Source organism: Tetrao urogallus, assembly GCF_951394365.1.
Source record: "Tetrao urogallus genome assembly, chromosome: Z".
Taxonomy (NCBI): Eukaryota; Metazoa; Chordata; class Aves; order Galliformes; family Phasianidae; genus Tetrao; species Tetrao urogallus.
Genome location: NC_136816.1, coordinates 70,174,475 through 70,192,084, shown reverse-complemented (window position 1 = coordinate 70,192,084; position 17,610 = coordinate 70,174,475).

Here is a 17,610-nt window from a genome sequence, read left to right as displayed (position 1 = left end):
CTCACCTTTTAATCTCCCATTAGTCCTTCTCCGTTTGTGAATAGTAGGCCTAGTGGGCCACCTCCCCTGGTAGGCTCTCTTGCTGCATCAGGAAGTTATCTTCCACACACTCTAGAAACTTCCTAGAATGTTTCTTCTGCACTGTACTGTATTTCCAGTATATATCAGATAAGTTGATGAGAACAAGGGCTGGAGATTACTCAGTTTCTGCCAGTTGCTTGTAGAATGCCTTATCTATCTCTTCATTTTGGTTAGGTGATATATAACAGTCCCCCAGCAGCACGTCAGCCTCATTGACCCTCCTCCTGAAACTCTCCATGAATATTCAACCTTTCATTCCAAGTCCTGAGCTCAAAAAATATTCTCCAACATAGAGACCCATGTCACTGCTACTCCTTCCTTGTATATCTCAAGAGCTGACAGTCATCCACTGCAGCATTTCCTTCATGGAATTGATCCCACTATGTTTCAGTGATAGCGACTAATTCATAGTTTGCCTGCAGCATAATGGCTTCCAACTTCTCCTGCTTGTTGCCCAGGCTGTATACACTGATGTGGATGAGCTTCAGCTGAGCCTCTTGCCTCCTAATCCTCTCATCATTCCCCCAGGCTCATGTCTAATGTGCCAGGTTTTATTCATCTTCCTGCTTCATACCTAGTTTAAAGCCCTCTCAGTGAGCCCTGCCAGCCCCTGGGCTAGGATTTATTTCCTCCTTTGAGACAGGTGAGACTTATCAGTAGCCATCAGACCTGGCTCCAAGTAAACCACCCTACAGTTTAAAAAAAAAAAAAAAAAAAAAAAAAAAAGAAAAGAAAAGAAAAAGAAAAATCCTGTGATGGCACCAGCCTCTCAGCCATGTCTTTATGAAATGGATTTTCCTGGTCCTCTCAGGATTCCTTCCTGCAATAGAGGGCATAGACGAAAATACCTGCTCCATCAACTAATCACCCCAATGCCCTGAAATCCCTTTTAATAATCAATGCTCAGGCTTCTCCCAGTGATTTCATCATCACCAGTCAGAAATATCAGTAAAGGATAATAATCAAAGGGGTGAATCGGACTAGAAAGTTTCCTACAAATACCCCTGACCTGGACTCCAGGTTGGCATCACTCTTCCCTATGAGTAGGATCTGTCTGATATATAGGGCCCTCAGTTTCCCTCCAAAGGGTGTTACGTGTGATAATCACCCTTATTTCTTTCTTGGCAGAGTCAGTGAAGGATGGCAGGGCAAGGGGTCCACTACTGTTTGAGGAGTATCACCCTAAAGTCTTTCTTGCAAGTTTGAAGGGAGTTGCTGCATAAGTCTATCTCCTGCTTGCACTCTCCAAAGCTCCTTAATCTCTGCACCCCCTCCTTGAGCTCCACCACTATACTGAACAGATCATCCACCTGCTCAAACCTCAAGCAGGTGGAATTCCTGCTGTCTTTCACTGGCATCAACATGCTCAGGCCCACTCTGCCTCATTGTTGGGCATGCACTCCATCTCAGTTGCCACATTTTTTTTGGCCAGAGCTTTCTATCTAATGGAGACTGTAGCTAGATTTATTCTCTGGAAGGCAGTCAATAGGTGAGTCAGTCTCCTGAGTGGGGAGAGATACTACGACCTCCTGCTCACCCACCCTGCTTACTGGAGTTGTGAGGAATGCTCAGGCAAACTGCTGCACCACCCCCGTCTAATGCACCATGAAAGTTTACCACTTTCCTGGGTTGTGGTGCTCCACAGTCTGATTTTATACACATGGGAGGAAGAGGAGGTTCAGACACTTTGAATCCCTGTTCTGCCCACACACATCAGCACTACCTCAGTTCAAGGGCTGTCCCAATCCTCAGTAGCTCTTATCTTGTGATTTTGCTGTGGTTTTAACTGTGAAGAATCACTTGGTGCAAACCTCCACTTATCAGCATGAGGTTTTCACCAAAATGGTTGAAATGGCACTTCTGTTGGGCTTTTAAAAACTGCCACTGCCACCCCCAGTGCTCTCCAACAAAGATAAACCTACCCCTATGAAGATGAGTTCTTTGATCATGGGGCAGTTTACTCAGCCCCTGGCCTGTTGTGCATCCATGGAAGCCACCTATCTCCAAGGGGGAAATGAATCCTAGCGCAGGATCTTGTGGGTATTATTGAAAGAGCTTTAAACTAGCTATGACAGGGGAAGGGGACAAAATAGGGCTCACCAGAGATGAGCTCAGGGGAACGATGCTTTAGCTGGGGGTGAGGCAGATGACATGTATTGTATAAACACTAAGAGAAGAATCAGGGAGAATTTTCCATCCTTTACTTGATGGAGTGGGGAATGTGACCACTGAGGATAAGGAGAAGGCTTAGGTCCTCAATGCCTTTTTTACATCAGTTATTCTCAGCGCACTTTACGCCCTGAAGTCTGGAATTTTACACAGAATACACCCCTGGAGATTCAGGTGGAGACAGTTAGAGAGCTCCTCCTCCATCTGGACTGTCACAAGTCCTGGGATGGGGCAAGCTACATCCCAGGGTGCTGAGGGAGTTGGTGGAGGTGATTGCTGAGCCTCTCTCTGCCATCTACCAGCACTCCTGGTTATCTGGAGAGGTCCCAGAAGATTGGAGGCTTGCTGATGTGACTCCCATCTACAAGAAGGGCCATGAGGAGGATCCGGGGAACTACTGCAGGCCTGTTAGCCTGACCTTGGTACCAGAGAAAGTTATGGAGAAAATCATCTTGGGTGAGATCACCTGCTATATGCGTGGCATCCAGGTGATCTGGCCCAGCCTGCACAGGTTCTTGACAGGCAGATGGTGCTTGACCAACCTCATCTCCTTCTACAATTGGGTGACCAGACTTAGAGATGAGGGAAAGGCTCAGAAAGCAAATGGTATCCTGGGCTCCATCAGAAGAGTGGCCAGCAGGGACAGAGAGGTCATTGTCCCCCTCTAATCTGCTCTTGTGAAGTCCCGTCTGAACTACTGTGTCCAGGTCTGGAGCCCTCAGTACAAGAAAGACAGGGAGCTGTTGGAGAGGGTCCAGAGGAGAGCCACAAAGATGATCAAGGGACTGGAGCACCTGCCCTACAAAGACATGCTGAGGGAGCTGGGCTTGTTCAGCCTGGAGAAAAGAAGGCTTCAGGGTGACCTAATTGCAGTATTTCACTATCTAAAGGGAGCCTACAGACAGGGGAGGAATCAACTCTTCAAAAGTGTTGATAAATGCAGGACAAGGGGAAATGGTTTTATGTTGAGGAAGAGGAGATTTAGGTTGGGTGTTGGGGAGAAGTTCTTTACTATGGGAGTGGTAAAGGTGAGGTGCTGAAACAGGCTACCCAGAGAGGTTGTGGATGCCCCATCCCTAGAGATGTTCAAGGCCAGATTGGATGAGGCCCTGGCCAGCCTGGTGTAGTATGAAATGTGGAGGTTGGTGGCCCTGCCTGTGTCATGGGGGTTGGAGCTTGATGATCCTTGAGGTTCCTTCCAACCCTGAACATTCTGTGATTCTGTGATTCTGTGAAAGGCTGTTGTAGGTAGTCAGCCTAGACTCCAGCAAAGCCTTTGATATGGTCTCTTACAGTATTCTCCAGGAGAAACTGGCTGCCCATGGCCTAGACAGGTACACCCTTCTTTGGGTACGGAACTGGCTAGAAGGCTGTGCCCAAAAGATAGTACTTAAGGGAGTTAAGTCCAGCTGGCGAGCCATTACAAGTTGAGTCCCCCAGGGGGCGGTTCTTGGGCCCATTTTGTTTAATATCTTTATTGATGACCTAGATGAGGGGATTGACTATACCCTCAGTAAGTTTGCAGATGACACCAAGGTGGGAGATGGTGTTGATCTGCCTGAGGGTAGGGAGACCCTTCAGAGGGATCTAGATAAGCTGAGCTGAATGGATGAGGTTCAACAAGGCCTAGTGCCGGGTCCTGAACTTTGGCCACAATAACCCCATGCAGCGCTATAGGCTTGGGAATGAGTGGCTGTATGACTGTGAAGAGGAAAGGGACCTGGGGGTGTTCATAGAATCATAGAATCACCAAGGTTGGAAAAGACCTAAAAGATCATCCAGTCCAACCGTTCACCTATTCCCAATAGCTCCCACTAAACCATGTCCCTCAACACAACATCCAGCCTTTCCTTGAACACCCCCAGGCTCGGTGACTCCACCACCTCCCTGAGCAGTCCATTCCAGTCCATGTGTTGGTTGATGCTCGGCTGAACATGAGCTGACAGTGTGCCTAGGTGGCCATGAGGGCCAACGGCATCCTGGTCTGCATTAGAAATGGTGTGGCCAGCAGAAAAAGGAGGTGATCATCCCCCTGTACTCAGCATTGATGAGGCTGCATCTTGAATACTGTGTTTCAGTTTTGGGCCCCTCGCTACAAGAAAGACATTGAGTCCCTGGAACATGTCCTGAGAAGGGCAACAGAACTGGTGAGGGGTCTGGAGCACATGTCTCATGAAGAGTGGCTGAGGGAGGAGGGATTGTTTATTCTGGAGGACACTCAGAGGAGACCCCATTGCACTCTACAACTTCCTGAAGAGAAGCTGTGATGAGGATGGGTTTGGCCTTTTCTCCCAGGCAACAAACAGGACCTGAAGAAATGGCCAGAAGTTTTACCGGGGGAGGTTTAGGTTAGACATAAAGATAAAACTTTTTCTCTCGGAGAGTGGTCAGGCTCTGGAATGGCCTGCCCAGGGAGGTGGTGGAGTCACCATGCCTGGCAGTGTTCAAGGGGCATCTGGATGAAGAGCTGCAAGATATGGTTTAGAGGCTTGTGGTAGCAATGGTGGTGGGAGGACAGTTGGACTAGATGATCTTGTAGGTCCTATCCTACCTTGTGATTCTATGATTCTATGATTCTATGAACCTTTTTGTTTCATCAAAGAATTGGCAGCAGAAAAGAGGGGGATGATTGTTCCAGTCTGCCCTCTTGAGGTCCCATCTGGAGTACTATATCCAAGCCTAGGGAACCGGCCTCAAGAAAACCATGGAGCTGTTTGAACAGGTCCAGAGGAGGGCCACAAAGCTGTTCAGAGGGCTGGAGAACCTCTCTTACAAATTCAAGCTGTAGGAGCTGGGATTGTGCAGCCAGGAGAAGAGAAGATTCTGGGGAAATCTCATTCCAGCCTTCCAGTCCTTGAAAAGTACTTGTGAGCAGAAGGGAGAGTTAATATTACATAGCATGTTCACTGTAAGAGATGACTATAGGACCAAAAGTAATGGCTTGAAACTAAAAGAGGGGAGATCTAGATTAGATTTTAGGAAGAAATTTTTCACTCAGACAGTAGTGAAGCACTGAAACTGGTTGCTCAAAGAAGGTGTGGATTGCCCTGTCCTTGGAAGTATTCAAGGCCAGATTGGATGGGGCTTTGAAGAACTTAATATTGGAGACAGCAACCCTGTAAATAGCAGTGGAGTTTGGTCTACATCATCTCTATGACTCTTTCCAAACCAAGCCACTCTTAAGATTTTATGATTCTAGGATTTGGTTCTCATTCTGGAATTATATCATCTGATGCAACAACTAGCTGTCTCATGGAGACACAACAGAATCTCAGGACAGATTTAGTGTTTAGACTGAGCTGGACAACAGTGCATCCTCTACAGACAGTGGTGGAGATGTGTGATTCTGGGATTCAGTTTATCCCTTTTTTATGATACATATTTAAGAGAGATATATACAGGCAGTTATCTTAGTTACGTCTCTCCATTAGCCATGAGAACTTTAAGGAATAGCTTAAATTAGACAAGAACAGCTAAAAGCAGAGGTAAATCTCATCTACTGTTACTGTATATGCTATCATTATTCATGAAAATTATGCTCAGCTGTACATGAGGATTTGGTGGTGACTAGTATGTTCTTTGTGTGACACTTATCCCACCAAACTTACACTGTGAGTATGACCCAATGAACTCACTAGAACATTTCAATTCATTACATTATAATTGCTTTCATAAAGTTGTAGATACATGATATGTCCAAACGCCAGTGTCAAGAGTAAGTTTTGTGATCTAGTTCTGATATTCTTGGTTTTCTCTTCCCAACTTTTATTTACTACCTAGACTAACTAGGCTTTTGACTTACAGTATACAGGAAGGAAATAATCAGTGCAGAATTCAGGCCTCCAATGGCTATGTGAATATGGCTTCAAGAAATCACTTGAAAAATGGTGTGGGTAAAAGTGTTATGATTGACTTGTATACTAAAATTTAAATTATATTTTTTGGCATGTCTAAACAAAATCTTATCCAACACAGAATATGTACTGATAAAGTCAATGTCAAAGCTTGAAATGGAAGCAACTGAAAATACAGAAACAATTACTGCCCAACTGTCTTTGTTTAAGTTTCTATTTATTTATGAGCAATCTTATCTTATAATTTCTGCCAAATTTGTATTTTACTGCAGCCAGCAAAACAAAACAAATCTCTCTTCTTGATTTTCACACAGCTGTGTTCTATTGGAGGTGCTTCTCAGTTTCCAGCAAGTAAGAATCAGTGTTCACATAAGAACTGTATTCTTTTTTTTTTTTGGCAGCTAAGAGCCACACATTCATTTCCTGAAAAGAGACAAGAAATAAGCTTTGTACAATTGCATATGGATGTGGATCTACAATTGTGCTGTAATGCTGAGCTGGAAATGAATTTCTTGCTCTGCAAATCAATTTGTTCATTAGAACAATCTCCAAATTTTTGCTGGACTCAAAGGCATATTAGACTTACATTTCTTTAATGAGTGTTTAAATAACCATTCTGCTGATGTACTAAGAGAAGCTTATTAATAATACTGAAGCATTTTTGTCTGAAAGTTAGCTCTGTATGTCGTATTTATTATGACTCTCTGCTTAGAGATTTAGTGGGAAGCCTGGTTCAGGCTTGCATCATATTGTTCAGGAAAATTTTTTAATAACAGTTTACATTTATCTAGATGTGTAACTAGATATATAGATATATGCTACTAATTGTACTATACTAATATTCTATATTAATATTGATAACATATTTCATTAACACACACAAAATCCTGAGTAATGAGAATTTAATCCACTACTTAACAAATCAGTAATCCAGAGCAATATCACAGTGATAATGATTCCACTTCACATTAGGACTTTCTTGGGGATCACAGAATAATGGAATGGTTTGGGTTGGAAGGGACCTTTAAGATCATCTAGTTCCAGTCTTCCTGCTATACTCAGAGATGCCTTCCTCTACGCCAAATTTTTCAAAGCCCCATCTAGCCTCCATGGGCTCCTCCAACCTTGAATGCCTTCAGGGTGAGAGTGTCCACAGCTTCACTGGACAACCTATTCCAGTGGCTCATTATTCTCACAGTAAAGAGAACTTGCGCATATTTCATATTAGATCATGGAGGTACTGAATTCACTCTTCATACATGACCATAATCTGAAGGTCTAGAAAAAGGAGGTAGAAAGTGAGATACTGCTGTCATCATTTTGCCATAAGGGTCTTTATATCCCAGCATCTAAGATTATTTTTTTTTTCTAATTGCTTTAAGAATCTGACAAGAGGTAATGAATTAAATGAAGTTTCCTGAGTGCTACCTCAGTAAGTTAAATACAAAATTATTTTTATCTCAGTTTTTCAAAATTGTTTAAAAAAATAAGATTCTTAAAGGTTTAATTCTCTTACAAGTTACGTTCCTCCATCACACTTATGCAAACTTTTAGTTTCTCCTTCTTATTTGTTGCTATCACTTTCACTTTGTCTAGATTATTTTTCTGTTTCATTTTGTTTTTCTTCCGCCGATATATGATTTATTCCTCATTGTACAATTTATATCTCTTGTTCTAAATTCCTATTTTCCTGGCTTTCAAAGTGTTAGTGTCGCAAAACAGTTAAACTATTAGAAAAGCTGATTGTTTCCCCATTATTCTATGAATTTAAGCACTGTTTGTTGAAATCAAAAGTTGATTCAAGTCCAACTTGCTATGAGTAGAGACTGAAGTGTAGTAAAACAATTTGCATTATTAAAATAAAAAGTTTTTTTTTTCTCTTTTCATTTAACACAGTAGATAATTATAATTATTAAGATTTAAATAAACAGTGGATGTCAACTGGTATCTAATATTACATGAGTTAGATTCTTCCCTTTTACAGGTGATCAGTGTCCTAATTAAAGATATTAAAGATATCCTCCCCCTCTACTCTGCCCTGGTAAGGCCACATCTGGAGTACTGCGTGCAGTTCTGGGCTCCCCAGTACAAAAAAGACAGGGATCTCTTGGGAAGAGTCCAGTGGAGGGCCACAAAGATGGTGAAGGGCCTGGAGCATCTCTCCTATGAGGAAAGGCTGAGTGAACTGGGTCTGTTTAGCCTTGAGAAAAGAAGACTGAGAGGGGACCTGAACCAGGGCTATAAATATCTAAGGTGTGGGGGGCAGAATGGCGAGGCTGGACTCTTTTCAGTGGTGAGTGGAGACAGGACAAGGGGAAACGGCTGAAAACTGCAGCATAGGAAGTTCCGCACAAATGTGCGCAAGAACTTCTTTACAGTGAGGTGACGGAGCACTGGAACAGGCTGCCCAGGGAGGTTGTGGAGTCTCCTTCTCTGGAGATCTTCAAGACCTGCCTGGATGCCTACCTGTGCGCCCTGGAGGTCCCTTCCAACCCCTACAATTCTGTGATTCTGTGATATTGCAATTCTTATGTTACAACTGTAAAAATAGTTGTAACAGTAAACTGAAAAAATCATTTTATAAAATAATAGCCTAATAATAAGCCTATCGGGGAAATAGTCAATAATTTTACATGATGCTTTCTTAGCGTTTACTGTAGGCAGAGAGGTGGAGTCTCCTTCAATGGAGATACTCAAGACCCGTCTGTAAACTTACCTGTGCAATCTATTGTAGGAAACCTGCTTTAGCAGAGGGGTTGGGCTTGATGATCTCTTGAGGTCCCTTCCAATTCCTGTGATTTTATGATTCTGTCATAAATTAGTTAGACAATTAGTTAATTAGAAGTTAGACAATTTGAATGCATGTCCAAACTTAAGAAGCTTTTCTGAATTTGATATGAAACTTTTTATTTTACAGTGGAAATTTGTGTAGGAAATTTGTGTAGGAAATCTCATGAGCATATGACTGGCTGTTATCAGGTCAACTTATTAGGGCTGCCTGGAAAACATTTTAATTTTATTTTTAAAATATTGTTTTTAACATTAGGAATTAGTCAGATGCACAATCAAAATTGGATCTCATTGCTTAGTTTCTAGTTGAAAAATATATAGGTCACTGATCTCAGTATTTGTGTGCAGTATCTTCGGTGCTTTGTATATTTTTCATCTTATCTTCCATGTGCATATTCTAACATATGAGTTATTAACTAGGTCAGTATGACTCTCCGAAACCAGATTTTCATCCTGAATTTAAGGAAACTTTATAGCTTTGTCAAAATAAGTATTTTCCTGTGCACAAAAAATGGTCAGTTTTTAAAAATATGTCTATAATATACATGTGTACAGTTATTTAACTGAGTTTGCAGAGCTTTTTTACAAGGAGGCTACTGCAAAGATACATTTAAGCATAATGCATTTTCTCCTCCATCGAATTTGAGGTTGGGACTGAATGGTTTATTTGCTGAAGATGAGTCAGAAATGAAAGTAATGGCAGACAGAAGCCATGGTCAAAAAAAGCTTTCCAAGTGTTTCCTGTAAATGTTTTTGTTTGGGTTTAATAATGTATGCAAAACCTGTTGTAAAATGGCAAATAGAAAACAAATTGTATGTTTTAATTTCTCTTGAAAACTGATTGACAATCATAGATTTCAAGCCAGGCAGAAGTAGAACTAAAGGAATGGCCTTTATTGCTTCCTTTAATCTCCCTCTTCCTCTTTGAAACAATAAAAGTCAATAATGATTAGAAAATGCAGAAATAATCCAAATACTTCTAAATATGTTTGATGCAAATTAACTGTAGACTAGATGCAATCAGTTTTTCAGACTGGTTACAAACTTCATAATACTATTCAAACTACTGAAACTGCATCCATTCTCCTAGGGAAAATAAATAATTTCATCTTCTAGTGAAATTTATTGTATTAACACTCCTTTGAAGCACTACAAAAAATTGAACAGTCTGCTCTGTACACATAAACTGTATTGGTCTACCATGAAAAAAAACTTATTCAAAGTCTTGTTGGGGTCTCTAATTTCCCTGTTATTTTTAGCAGACTATGCTGTGTGTATAGTTAAATGGTAGCATCAAATGTAATGTAGAGGCATTTTGTCTGCATTTGATGCTAGAAATTTTTATGTTAATATTATCCTATTCAAGTTCACACAGCTGAAGCAGGTTCCTTTTTCAATATATCTCTCCTAGAACATATGTAACTTTTGTTTTGTTTTCCAGAAATGTCTCCTTCCCAATTAAAAAGGTAAGCATGAAGGATGCTCCAAAAGTAATGCCTCCTGTTTGATTATGTTGATGTCAGAGGCAGATATTGATGGTGTGGCAGTAGAGGCTGAACCTTCCAAACAGTATGCCTTTAGGAATCATTGTGATAGATGGAAGCAGAGAAGCAGCCTGAAAATATGATGTTCAATATGGAAATATTTATGATGGAAAGGTGTGGATTTCAGTAGAAAGTAGAAGAAATTATATCCATTGACATTTATCAGCATTTATTGAATGTATATGGAGACTGAACAGTAGATATGAACACACTGAAGTGGTTGTTGGTGCATTTCAGCAGTGAAAACTGTGACCATGGGGTCATCTGTAATGTATGCTGCATGCGGGCTCTTGTTCATTCCTGGTGAAAATATACATCTAGGGGTGATGACTACATAGAGAAAAATAGAGTTCTGTATCTGAGAATTTGATCTTTCAAATAGAGTTATTGTGTTCTCTGTATCTGATGTAGTTTCTCTGGAAATATATCAGAGGCATTATTTTCAAGCAACTTATGCATGAGTTTCTTGCTGTATTACTGGTTCATATAAATGTATAAATAGAAAATAACAGGTAGACTCTTCCCTATGGATCTGCTGTCAATTTCATAAATACCTTGAGTAAGGATAACTACAGGAAACTGGATGTACCATCTCACCCCAGGCAATAGCTAGCATTCACTTCCACAGAAAGTAATTCAGAAGTTCACCACAAAACTACTATTATATACTGTATATTTTTACAACATACTACAATATTTAGCAATCTTGTTCCTAATGCTTACTACTTACAAATGGTCATGCAGATGAGCTTTCAAAGGGAAGGTCTTTACAGAGACAATGATGATGTGCTGGTACAGGCTTCCCAAAGAAGCTGTGGATGCTCTGTCCATAGGGTTGTTCAAGACCAGGTTGGATGGGGCTCTGAACAACCTGGTTCACTACCAGATGTGGAGGTTGGTGATTCTGCCTGTGGCAGGGGAGTTGAAACTTGATGATCCTTGGGGTTCCTTCCAATCAAAGTCATTCTGTATTTCTGATTCTATCAGCTTATTATTTGAGTTAGAATAACTATTAATCTATATTTTCTTTTTAAAAGAACAGCTTTAACAACCCAACTCATTATAAAGTAGATAGTCTTGTGAAAAGGTTTTTTTGGGTTTTTTTTTTTTTTTTTTTTTTTTGATTGAGAAACTAAGATAAAAAAAACAAGTTGAAAATAGGTGGAATGTGGTGAATCACTGTCAGAAATACTTCACAGACTTGCTCTGTTGAATTTCAAGTCATCTGATTAATTTCTCTTTTTTTTTTTCTTACGGTACTCATCCACAGATTAAAAAAAAAATAATGTGCAAAACGTTAAAGAGGAAGAAGTTAGGAAGAGCAATAGCCAATATATTTTTTATTTGAAGAAATTTTACCAGTTATTTGACTCACCTTAAGAAGAGCAACATTCACAAATTTTGAAATTACTATGAAAGACAACATTAAATAACAGAATTCAAGCACTGCACGCATCCATTTGACACTTTGTATAATCAATGATGTATAGGTACTATAATTAAGAAATAAGTACAAGAGAGTTTGGCTAAGCAGATTATTACACAAAAAAGGAATAGATAGAGGGCTTATCCTTGTCCTGGGCTCACTAGTAAACTCCAAAAGGAAAGACATCCAGGAAGAGATCCTTCCCCACTCGCAGTCAGCTCTTAAATAGGGTCTAGGGGAGGTGGGGCCAAGCTCCACCCCTTCTGGCAGCACAGGAATTGCCTTCACATGTGCTCCCAGGCCTGACACAATGCTCACCTCAGGTGATCAATCAGAGGTTCAGGTTGTGATTCAGCAGTTCCCATACACACCTCAATAGAAGTAATTCTGTAAAGAGAAACTCAGAGATTCCATTCTGTTGTCACTTATACCACTCTGTCTAGAGTAACTGCAAATGTTGTAGTCAATAGTTACTTGTGATATACATTTATGAAGCCAAGAGAAAACAGTATTGTAATTGTTCGGTAAAACCTGCTTCTCCAAGAATCAGAAGAAAACAACACAAAAAATAAAATATACAAAGAATTAAAATATCACAGTAAACAGTTATGGAAATTATGTACCAAATAAGTTCTAAAAAGTCTGAAGAAATGCAGACAGAAGTTTTGCCTTACAGATCTCATTCCTTATATAGATTTAAGTAATTCAATTGTTGAATAAATCTTCTATATTTTATTTATTCAAGCATTTTTAACTTTCAATTCCTAGCAGTCTTGCAGAAGTCATGAGGAATGAATGTTCTGTTTTGATCATTGACAAAATGACATGAAAATAAGTAACATACCTGAGTTTCTGCATATTGTAGAAAAAAGGTACAGATAATACTATGTTGTTTACGATTATACTAAGTGGGGGTGGATTTGGGAAAAAAAAAAAAAAATTGGTTTCTTTTTTAAACTTGAATAATTCACTGGTTCAATACACTGAATAAATCTCAAATTTAGTCATTCACAGATTTTCTCTGATCTATTTGCTGGCAATAAAATTTAAAACAAAACAAAAATATACTTAGTCTCCTTTTAGAGATGACAATCAAATAAAAAACACCTTGCAGTTTCAGAAAACTTTTATCAATTGGAAAAGGTTGCTATCTTTCTTTCAGTAATAACTTTGGTCAGGATACGGTAGTTGAAATACAGAGGGTTTTTATTAGATATTAAAAAAAAAAAAAATCAGTCTTTTATCTGTAGCTCTTTGATCAAGTATGAACTACAGGGAATTCAGAAACAACTTTTTTCATTTTCCATGTTCTCCTTCTGAAATCAAAGTGATGGGGTTATCATGTCAAATTCTATTGTTTGACAAAAGTAAGCACAGTATTTACAGGAGTTGATTTGACCCCTCTTTAAAGTTTTGCATGCTATTTGTTCTGCATATTTCTTTTCTTGTTCTTCTTTTTTTTTTTTTTTCTTTCACTTGTTTAAAATCAAGAAAAAAAACAGGCAAATTATTCCAATCAGATTTTTTTTTTTTTTTTTTCTTTTTAACTGATATTTTCTTATTCAGAATATCTCTTGGAATATCTTTAGAGACAAAGAAGAGAAGGGCGTGCAACATTCATACATAGAAGAATGTACTCAAGGAGACTTTCTCTGCCTAATTTTCTTTAATTTTGATTTATTTGAAGTTTCCATTTAGGAATTTTTTTTCCTTGTCTTGCCTTTGCTTTGCTTTTCCTTTCTGTTCCTTACCTTGCCTTCTCTTGCCTTTGCCTTGCTTTGCCTTGTCATTTTTCTTTCTCCTCCAGTGTTTGCAAAAGAAAAGGAAGAAAAGTATTTTCTGTGCTCATACATCTTTGCTGTTTCTTGCCTTAGCTCAGGATGGGAGGTGGAGCTTTCTTTCATTAGTTGCTTTGAGATTCGTATCTTTTGTTCTTTGTGCACTCTTATTTGAAATTCTTTAAGTCAGCGGGGAGCAAGGGTTGATGAGCCCCAGTCTGAGCTGCAGCCCTGGGGCAAAGAATCTTCTTTTTGAATAATAGTCTTACTGTTTCATTTTATTTTATTTTTCCCTGAAATGTATATTGGGTATGTTGATACATAAAAGGCTCTTCTGTGACTTGTACTCATCTTCTTTTCTTTAAGATATTATGACCTTTTTATTTTTCCTGTACTGTTCTATCAGTTTACAATTTTTTTAATACTTTTTGCAGGAGCTGTTGTTTTGTTTTGTTTTTCTTCATTTTGGTGGTTTGACATATACATTCATATTTCTGTTTTACTTCTAAAATTGATGTTAGATCGAAGTAAATATTTGCCACCCAGTTTCCTGGATATTTAGTAAGAACAAATTTAATATTATGGTGTGTTCAGTTGTCACGGAGTTGACTAGACCAATCTACGTTCGTGACACGGGCAACAGGCCTCTGCCCTCCGCCCCCCCTCCCCCAGTCCCACAGAAATGGGAAGGAAGGAAGGGAGGAAAAGAACAGCGGCAAGTATCTATGGAGGAAAACTTATTTTACTATAGTACGGGAATACAAGATAACAAAATATAATACAATTTAATTGAATTTTTTTGAGATAGATAAATCAGACAAGATGTGAGAGAGTTTCCAGGACCGAGTCAAACCTGAAAAGCTTGGAACGGCTAGGAAAGCACCTCCAGCACCCACTGCAAGGCAGCAAGAGAGCGCCCCCCCCACCCGGAAGGGCCAGATCCCGTGACTTCTGTAATGTACAGGGATAGGTATCTGGAATTGGGGCATTAACATTACATGATGTTTTGATATGGAATACTGAAACCCAAAAAACAAAAAACATAGAACCATGACATCAGTTTATATATATAAGGGATCTTTACAGGGACATTACATGTCACATTTCATTGTTTAAACTGGAACTTAGAAAGATGAATACCATGTAAGTCTGGGAATTTTGTTATGAAAGAAGACATAAAATTTTCTGCAATTTTCTTGATTTATTCTTTGTTTTTATCTTTCCTTCTGTATAACTTAGTACTTAAAGCTCTTTCTTAATAATCAGCTTCATGAGCCTTAGTGGGTTTAATTCTACAATTTCTATTAACCAAGGATGGACATTATCCCCCAAATATTAGTAAATTCATTACTCTTTTTGAGGCATTCCTGGCTGCACACTGGTTCATCAATATTCATAGAGAAAGAGCATAAAAAATAAAACATAATTTGGAAGCCTAATGCCTCCAATACTCCACTGGGAAAAAGGAGGCCTGTGTTCTAATCCTTGTTTTCCTTATTTATCTCTTAAATTACCAGTCAAAAGGGAAATCTGGAGTTTTCTAATTTCACACTGGCCTTGCTGTTTCAATGCAGTATATCATTTCAGTCTTCAATAGCAACTTACTTATTCTTCACTGTCCCTTGGAGCGCTTTGTGTTTGAAAGGACTGCATTACAAGATGTCTGGTATTCCTTTCTTCTGAGAAGCAGGACCTTGCTTCTTGACTGGGGAAATTTTCCCTTTCAAAAATGTTATATTCAGTTGCAGCTAAGTGCAGACTTTTTTACTTATTTAAATTTACTTCATTTTCTCTGGTCAGAAGACTGGTTTTGATGTACACCATTACTACTCTGGAAAGTGTGTGACAGTTTGCAGTGAGAGACTGCTGTTTACGACACATATTTATTCTTAAATGCTCCCCCTCACAAGAATTTGAACGTATTCATAGTCACTGTTCAATTAATTTGCACATTTCTCTCTTTTCATTTTAAAATATATTCCCTGTTCTTTGAGTAAAGTCTTTCTTCTATTTCTCACATGCTCTTAGCTGTAACAGAGATCTTTGAAATAAATACATTAAAACAAGTTAATCTTAAAGTAAATGGAAGAATCTTACTCTCTGTTTCCACCCTGAAGGGTAGGGAGGAACAATGGCAAACTCAAAAGAATGTGTGGGAAGATTTCCAGTGTACAGTCATAAAAATGTTCCTAACAATATTAAAAATCTGAAGACAGACAGAGTACAGATAACAGAGTACACATAACAATTTTGTATGAAAAAAAAAAACCAAAAAACTAGATAGAATCATAAATTCATAGAATTCTTATAGTTGGAAAAGATTTTTAAAGGTCATCTAGTCCAGTTCCTCTGCAATGAATAGGGACATCCACAGCTAGATCAGATAGCCAAGGGCCTGATCCACCTTGTTTTGAAAGCTTCCAGGGCTGGGACACCAACCACATTGCTAGGCAACCTATTCCAGTTACTTACCACCATCACTTTTAGTAAAGTGATGAGTAAAAGACTTTTTCCTTACATCCAATCTAAATCTGCCCTTTTTAATCTTGAAACCATTTCTGCTTGATCTATCACCATAGACCCTGCCAAAAGGTCTGTCCTTTTCTTTCCTGTAGCTCTGACAGACACTGAAAGATACTGAAAGGCCAGTATCAGGTCTCCTCATAGCCTCTTCTGCAGGCTGAACAGTCCCAGCTTTCTCAGCCTGTCCTCATAGAAGAGGTGTTCCATCCCTAGGATCATTTTTGTAGCTCTCTTCTGGATGTGCTCCAACAGGTCAATGTCTCTCCTATACTGAGGACTCCATCTCTGGATGCAGTATGCCAGGTGAGGCCTCACCAATGTAGAGGGGAGAAACAGAATCACAGAATCATAGGGGTTGGAAGGGACCTCCAGAGATCATCAAGTCCAAACCCCCTGCCAAAGAATGTTCCCTACAGAAGGTTGCACAAGTAGGTGTGCAGGTGGGTCTTGAACATCTCCAGAGAAGGAGACTCCACCACCTCCCTGGGCAGCCTGTTCCAGTGCTCCGTCACCTCACTGTAAAGAAGTTCTTGCGCACATTTGTGTGGAACTTCCTATGCTGCATTTCTGGCCGTTTCCCCTCATACTGTCTCCACACACTGCTAGAAACAGTCTGGCCTCGCCATTCTGCCCCCCACACCTTAGATATTTATAGCCCTGGTTCAGGTCCCCTCTCAGTCTTCTTTTCTCAAGGCTGAACAGACCCAGTTCACTCAGCCTATCTTCACAGGAGAGATGCTCCAGGCCCTTCACCATCTTTGTGGCCCTCCGCTGGACTCCCTGTCTTTTTTGTACTGGGGAGCCCAGAACTGGACGCAGTACTCCAGATGAGGCCTTACCAGGGCAGAGTAGAGGGGGAGGATCACCTCCCTCGACCTGCTGGCTATGCTCTTTTTAATGCACCCCAGAATGCCATTGGCCTTTTTGGCCACAAGGGCACACTGCTGGCTCACAGCCAACCTGTTATCCACCAGGACGCCCAGGTCCCTCTCTGCAGAGCTCCTCTCCAGCAGGTCATTCAACAACATGTACTGGTGCATGCAATTATTCCTCCCCAGATGCAAGACTCTACACTTGCTTTTGTTAAACCTCATCTGTTTTCTTACTGCCCAGCTCTCCAGCCTGTCCAGGTCTCGCTGAATGGCAGCACAGCCTTCTGGTTGTCAGCCAATCCTCCCAACTTCGTATCATCAGCAAACTTGCTGAGGGTGGCCACTATCCCTTCATCAAGGTATTGATGAAGATGTTGAACAAGACTGGACCCAGCACTGACCCCTGAGGAGCCCCGCTAGTTACAGGTCTCCAACCAGACTCTGCACCGTCAACAATGACCCTCTGTGCTCTGCCAGTCAGCCAGTTCTCAACCCACCTCACTGTCCACTCATCTATCCCACACTTCCTCAGCTTTGTTATAAGGATGTTGTGGGAGACTGTATCAAATGCCT